This window comes from Lactuca virosa, chromosome 1 (genome assembly GCF_052849685.1).
Source record: "Lactuca virosa cultivar CGN04683 chromosome 1, Lactuca_virosa_CGN04683_v6, whole genome shotgun sequence".
Classification (NCBI taxonomy): domain Eukaryota; kingdom Viridiplantae; phylum Streptophyta; class Magnoliopsida; order Asterales; family Asteraceae; genus Lactuca; species Lactuca virosa.
The window spans coordinates 136,407,445-136,415,475 of NC_136426.1; the positions used below are offsets into that span (position 1 = coordinate 136,407,445).

At 39.3% G+C, this 8,031-nt stretch overlaps 1 pseudogene; it reads right to left on the reverse strand.

The window, feature by feature from the left end:
* Positions 1–952: 952 nt before the first annotated feature.
* On the reverse strand, positions 953–3,640 carry LOC145158556 (receptor like protein kinase S.2 pseudogene; annotated as a pseudogene).
* Between the last annotated feature and the right edge of the window lie 4,391 nt (positions 3,641–8,031).

Sequence of the window (8,031 nt, forward strand, 5' to 3'; positions counted from 1 at the left end):
CCAAAGATAAATTTCACGCTGGTTAGAGGGGCAGCTTTGAACAATTCTCAGGTAACCAAAATGGTTTCATTCCTTTTGGAGTAAAAGTGAAATTACTATTCTGCCCTCTTATAAATTGTTCAAATATGCAGGTTTTGACAAATTGCATATGCTATTACCTTTGAAAGTCAGAAATTGATGAAGACAATTACTAGGCATGTTTGTTTTTGTACACATTTGAGAATCGTGAATATATTCTAGAAAATAATCATTTCCATTAATAAAACTATCATATTTTGACTAGTTTGTTTTTCACTAAAATATTCAAAAATTACATGTCAGATTACTATTAATATTATTATTTTAGAAGGCCAAGAATATTTATATCAATTAGAGAAGTCAAGGGGTCTATCAAGAAGGTATGATATATTGAAAAGGATGACGAGAAGGTTATAATTTGTTATAACAATTTTCTTGTATTGTAGAAAATAAAAAAGTGCCACCAAAATCTTAAATTGTGTAACTAAAACTAGCATTAATTTTTAAACAAATGAGCATTCAATGACACATAATATGTGCCACAAAAAACTTTTATTCTACCGTAACAAATAAAAAAGTGTCACTAAAAGCCTAAAAGTTACAGCAACAAAAACAAAAAGTGCCACTAAAAGGTTTAAGTCGGAGCGCTCTAATGATACTTATTATGTGTGCCGTTAATTTTACGAGAAGCCTTTAATGGCATTTTTTTTGGGTTTTTAGTGGCATTTTTTATGTGCCACTAAATGACTTTTTTTGTAGTAGTTATCATCCTTATAAAATTTATATACACAATATTTAACTTCATGAAATTTGTTATTATTTATCTCCTTATATGTATATCGCTTTAGAATTGGGCAAATTGCAAAATCACAATTTATTTAACACTCGCTATCAATATTCAATATAGACAATCAACTTCTATATGCATTTACAGTTGACAATAATAATTTGTTTATAGTTTATAAGCAAAAAAAATATAATTACTTATCTGTAGAAAAATAGATATCATTACCATATTATTTGGTAACGAGAGTAGATATTTTGCCATTTCCTTGGCCTTGACATGAAACGCTAGAATTCTTTACATATCCGCACAATAACCAAAGGTGTGTTTTGATTCATTGTATTCCTAAAGCTTGAACTCTCCTAACTAGTGACAACGCCAACATATTTCTTTCTTTCCATTCTTCCATATTCTCCATTTTATCTGCTACTTCCATGGGGCATTTGTCACGACCATCGAGTATGTTCACAACCTGAATCATGGTAGGTCTTAAGCCTGGGTTCGACCACGTGCAAGCAATGGCTAACTTCACAAGCCTGACCAGTTCTTTATGATCATACTCTCCATCTAGCCTAGGATCAACCAATTTTTTGTAATCCCTTTCTTGATTCTCGATTGCATGTACCCTTTTCACCAACAACACATCGGGATTTCTAAAATCCACCGCCATTTGACCGGTAACCACCTCAAGAACCACCACACCAAAACTATAAACATCCGCCATTGTGGTGGCTTCCCCTGATTCCATATATTCCGGCGACATATACCCGAAAATCCCATGGACTGATCTTTTCGGGTCGATTTCCACATGATGATCGTGTTCATTTCTCGTTAAAAATTCTGCGAGTGCAAACGAACCGAGCCGAGGGTTCATATCCGGTTCGACCCCTATAGCTGATGAGGTGATGTTCCTATGGATCACTTGTTCTTCCCATTCATTATGAAGGTACTGAACCGCACTCGCAAGTAATTTCAAAATATTGTAACGGTGAATCCATTGTAAGACCGGTTGTGACCTTTGATGGTTGTGGTGTGAGAGGAGCTGACCCAAGATACGGTTAGCCGTGTAGTTGTAGACCACAAGCATCTCACCGTGCTCGGTGCACCATCCATGGAGTTGGACAAGGTTTCGATGGTTAAGCCTGCCTAAGTTTGAGAGCTCATTCGCGAACCGTGCCCGGAGTGCGGGACATGTTTTCATCCCGAGCCGCTTTACGATTATGTCTCGATTATTGAGGACACCATAGTAAGCTGTCCCAAAATCAACCTCCGCGAGGCGGTTAGAATCCGAGAAATTATCGGTTGCGGAAATGATATCGTTGTAGGTTATCTCTCGTGGTGGTTCCACCATCGGGCATAGTTCCACCAGCGGGCATATTTTTGATCCACGACGACTCAAACCTCCCTTCGCGGTTGTGGTGGTGGTTGAATCACCGGAAACAGTGGTGGTGGTGGTGGTGGTGGTGGTGATGGTGATGGTGGTGGTTGTGTTTGTAGTGTTACTACTAGTAATTGGTGGAGATACGGAGATGTAGCGCGGGTGGGATTTGAAGGACGGAAGATCGGGGATCTTTATGCAGGCATTGCCGGAAAGTGCGTCCACGACCCATTTCATATTGGGTCGGGACTGTGGATCATGGAGAGTGCATAGTAATGCAAGACGGATCAAAAGTTCCATATCAGGAACTTTGTATGATCCCTCTTGTAGCCGATAATCGGCTACTTTTACAAGTAGTTGATCATCGGCTAATTCTCGAATCCAGTCGAGTAGAATGATCTGCTCATCTGGATACGTAAGATCGACAGCTTTTCTTCCGGAAGCAATCTCGAGTAACACGATGCCAAAGCTAAAAACATCGGATTTGGCGGTGGCAAGACCGCCTTTCTTGAAACTTTCCGGCGACAGGTATCCAATCGTGCCGCCAATACGTGTCGTATCGGCGGTCTTGATCTCGTAGTGCTTGACGGAGGGTGAAACATTTTGGTACTTGAATTCATGGTCTAGCCACCTAGCTAAACCAAAATCACCTAACCGGGCATTGAAACGGGAATCAAGCATCACATTGCTTGTTTTCACATCACGGTGTATGATCTGAGCTTCCAGTTGTTCATGGAGGTAAAACAGAGCTCCGGCAAGTCCCTTCACTATTTTCACTCTCTGATCCCAACTAAGCACCAGCGCTGCCCGCCGGAAAAGTACTCTGTCAAGGCTGCGATTTGGCATGTAGTCATAAACTAGAAGAAGCTGATCTTCGTTAACACACCATCCACGTAAGGGAACCAAGTTCCGGTGCCGGAGACGGGCCACCGCCGCCAGCTCTGCTGTGAAAGTCTTCTCAAACCTCTCACCAGTCTCCATCAAACATTTAACGGCCACCACAGTTCCATCGCTCGGTAAAACCGCTCTATAAACTCTCCCGAAACCTCCGGACCCAAGGATCTCATCTTTGCTAAACCCTTTAGTACCGATGTAAAGCTCGGAGTAGCTGAAGATTTTGGGGCTATGGCCCACAAACACCTTGTCGTTCGGAAACTGGATTCCTTCGGTGTCGTGAAAGACAATAGACGTTTGTTTATGCCATGGATTGAAACCGCAAGAATGAATATCTGGCTTTGTGTCATACAGTCTGTGAAGAGCTCGCCGGAGGACATCTGGAATATGAAGGCCACGTGGTGGGTGTTTGTGTGAGGTGGTGTCCAGTTGTTTAGGACGGTGGTTATGGACAACTGGCTGGTGGTCGTCTCCGTCTGACGGCAAAACGAAGCAGAGGCGACTGAAGTGCATGGTGGTGGTGGAATGGATTAGATGGCATGAAGGTGTATAGGAATGGTGAGGGGAAGGACATGAATTGCTTAAATAAGACGACTATGTGAATACGATTTTTTGTATTATTCAATCTTTGATTACGCGGTTGTATGGTTGAATTGTAGGCATTTGATCAACGTATGTTCATAATGACTTGTACGTTGTGCAATGTAAGTTGTACATTTACGTTGGTCTTCTCTGACGGCTTTCTAGGACTAATGGATTATTCATGTTTCTGCAAGTGCAACCTTTCTTCTCTTCTAGAGCAAACCCAGTGACAGTGGCATAAGTTAGCTATTTTAAAAAAAAATTAAACCGTTTAATAAACTAGAAATGGTTAATTATAAAAATAATGTTTTTATATGTGTTTGTCGCACCTCATACATCATATGAGACGTGAGTAATTTAATTTTTATCGAAATATATTTATTGAGCTTCATAATTTTGTTTTTATGCAAAGCAATAAAAAGTATAAAATGTAAATAGTATAAAGAAAATTAAATATTTTGATATCTTTTTTTTCTGTCTTTCTACTCATATGAAATAATAACATGAAATCCACTAATTATTTTTTATAATCCGCTCTTTTGATTTTTAATACCCGTTAATAAGGTATATGCCTGGTCGGCCACACTACATTCATAAAAAGGCTTAATACAGAAGTTTCACACTGGTTCACTCGTCCATCGGCTAGTTCCAAGTCTATGTTAATAAGAAAAAAAAACTCCCTATGAAGATGACTTTCAACCATGGATAATTAAAATGCTTCATATATTATCCCCATATGTCTCTTCCCGTCCAACTTAGTGGGAGATCGAAGAGCGGTTTGCGCTTCACACCCCAACCCCGTTAACTAATGGATGCTTAGATACCTGCAACTAAATTTGTAAGAGGCACAGGGAATGATGGACGAGAAAAGCAGCGAGAAGAAGACAAATAGAGGGAGACCCTTTTTCTATTGTCTTCCCTTTCGACATCTAGACTGGTTCGTAGGTGGGACAACGATCCAAGATCCGATTCGTCAATCGGCTAATCAATGTCTTGTAACCTGGAAAAGGGGAAAAAGACGATGACAACACACCTCATACAAGCTGACGATATCGAACGAGCCCCTGCGACAGATACAAGCTGATTCGAGGAATAAACTGGCCGAACCAGTGGGAAGGAGGTTTATAGAGGCCTCGATATCGTCGTTGAAAAGGTTGTAAAATAACCGTTGGAATTCATAATAGTACTCTTGCGATAACGAAAGTGATTGATGCCCCTCCTAGTACAACCTTTTGTACCCTCGGCAAAGGAAGCAGTAATGGCAATGGGACAGGTTTTGCCCAGTCCAGCCCACGAAGCTATTTCCCAATGGAAATGGATTATAAAGGAAACCATAACAAGGAAATATGTACGCAACTCTTGTAACGATTTATATTCAATCAAAATACAACCAAATTCGATATCTAATTTAACCATCAGAATGTTTTTCCAGTACTCCCATAGAATACGCCCTACGGTTGTGTTTGCCTTTCAGGTTTAAGACCTCGAGCACCCCTCATTTCATATTACATAGTCCGTATGGAACAGGGTGAGAAAACCTTACACGCATCTTGTGGCACCATCCGTGGGACCATGCAACAAATGCTCAACTGTAGCGAACCAGTCGATAACTCGAGTCAAATCCCAAGAATGCAAGACCTAGAAGCACCCATTGTCATTCCCCAAGTTGTAACAGTAACAAGAACTCGAAACACAACCATACACATAGCCCCTAAAGATCACCCCAAGGGAATCAAGAGGAGCTCGATGTGGAAGAGCAGGGAATGGAGGAATATAAGGCTTTTAAGAGAGTCAAAAACATGAGAAAATGATTGACATAAAAGGAAAAACAAAAGGAACCTGCTAAGAAAGATGAATATCGTATATCTACCCACACTTGTAAACCAAGCGACTCTGAAAGAAAGGTAGTAAAGAGTAGGCGAACTTGTAACAAAGAGGTGGTAGAAAAAAGTAAGCCAAGAGCAAAGGCTAAGCGAAACACTGAAGATACTAAGGAGTATAATAAAGTGTTTGACAGTTGAAAATTTAGAAACCTGTTCATAGATGATATAAATGAAACACTGGTCCTTGTCGGGCTCAAAGGCCCCAGAGTCAAGCCATATGATGGCATGAGAGATCCTGATGACCATGTCTCAAATTTCTAGTGGGCTATTAAAATGATCCCGATGGATCCTAAGTTGTGGAGTTTGTATTTCGCCAGAACACTAGATGGATCGACATAATATTGGTTGGCCTGCCTTTCGGCAAAAAGCATCAATAGTTTCGAAAAATTGTGCACCAAATTTTGCAATAGCTTCATACATGTAACGCCCGCAGATTCGGGCTAGTCACTTTAGAGACAATGAGCATCAAAAACGACTTTTTGAAAGAATACTATTTAGAGTAAATAGTCTTAACCAAGTTATAGCATATGTCACATGGGTTCCGTATATATAAAGAACGCCGAAATCCGAGTTATAACGAAGAAGTTATGGTCCGTCGAAGTTTTACGGCAAAACCGGCACGACACCGCGTAACGTAAAAAGTGAATTTTTTGATAAATTACTTTTTAGCCTTAGACTACCCCACAGGTAGTTTTGGACGAGCCACTCCTCCACTTTTTATTTAAAGAAAAAATGAAAATTACATAAATACTAGTGGCCTAGGCCATATACACGATCCAAGTTCACAAAGGGTTGCCAACTTATTTTGATGCCACATGCTTATTATTATGGGGATAGATATATTTACTTTTTGATAAAAACTATTGTCATTAAAAAACCAATTTTATCTCAATAAAAAATAAAAAGAAAATACTAAAATTCATGATTTTTTGTTCTCTATAAACAGAGTATAATATCAATATAGTTCCGATTTATTTTTATTATATATATTTTTTAAAATAAAACTAGGTTTTGGGTTGGATTGTTAATGGGTATAATAAATTGAACTGAGTTGGGTTGTATAGATGGAAGAGAGAAAAATTAGTTTTTTATATAAAAATTAGGTTGGGTTTGGTTGCTAATGGGGATAGTCTTAGCTATCTAAACGAAAGTTGTAGTATACATTAAACCGAGAACGTGCATAAAAAGAACGTCCAAATCTGACTTCGTATGAGTAAGTTATGATTTTTCTAAGATTTGGCATAGCAGTATGCAGCCCGGAATTCGAATTTTAGATCGAATGATTTTTAGCCTACACAACCTAAACGAGAATCAAAGATCTTATTAATAGGAGCTCAACGATAAAAAGACAGACAAAAACGGACGTCAGATGACATAGTTATGAATTTTTAACAAGCTTTACCTGTCCATGCCTGTTAAAAATATAACTTTAAAAATAAATTCAAAATTAGCCGACGGAGTCTAAACAAAAGTTGTAGAGTACGGTCCCGCCTACGCGTAGATATAAAGAACGTCAAAAATGGAGCTCGTATGCAAAAGTTACGGAGTTTAGAAGATAATTAGTTTTTTAGAGTAACCAACGAGTGACACGTGGCGCAATCTGAGCCGCACCTTCTTCCCCACGGCTTTGCATGAGATCGTGACATGTGGCACATTACGCCCAGCGTAATTTTGATTACGCTTAGCGTAACCCTTAAAAACCCATTACGCTTAGCGTAATTCGTGAGTACGCTCAGCGTACTCGGCGCTGGCAGCCTATAAATAGAGGCGTAAATCACACCACTTCTTCACACCACAACCCTTCTTTCCCTCTCAACACTCCCAATCTCTCACTCCCAATCCCTAGCAACTTATAAGTGCTAGCGGCGAGTCTTGGAGTGCTAGAAGGCTCCGAGAAGAAGAGCTTTCGGCTCAGAAGTTAGGGCCATGCAAAGCCCGGTTCTTCGCTAAACCCCCTTGTAAGTGAGTTCTGCTTACCATAATTTAAGTATAACTTATGTTTAAGTTCATTATCGTTATTATGAACCTATAAAAAAGATTTATCAGTGATTCCAAGTCGTTATACTGATTGATCTACTTACAGGGATGGTGTGTAGGCTGTGATTTAGTGAGGTGTTTAAAGTGGGATTTCCAAACAGTATACTTCGTATACCAAACGGACCCTGCCTCCGATATGAGCCTACCTGGTTGTTCCTTACTTTATAGATCATGAAAGTAGACTTTGAGTTAATGATGAATCTAGACTAATAATTAGTCGCAATAAAGATTAGACTAAAACTTAGCGATAATAATGCTAGGTTACGTCGAAGGAAAATAGAATCATTAGAAGCGAAGCACTGCCCGAGTTTGGAATCATCACTTTAACAAGTGAGTGCATAGTTAGTTTCATCTTACACATAGATATGAAGTATTTTATATAAATTACGTGCTATGTGTGCATATTATCTGTTTACTTGATATCTATGCTAGATGAACGATCTTATACATGTTTT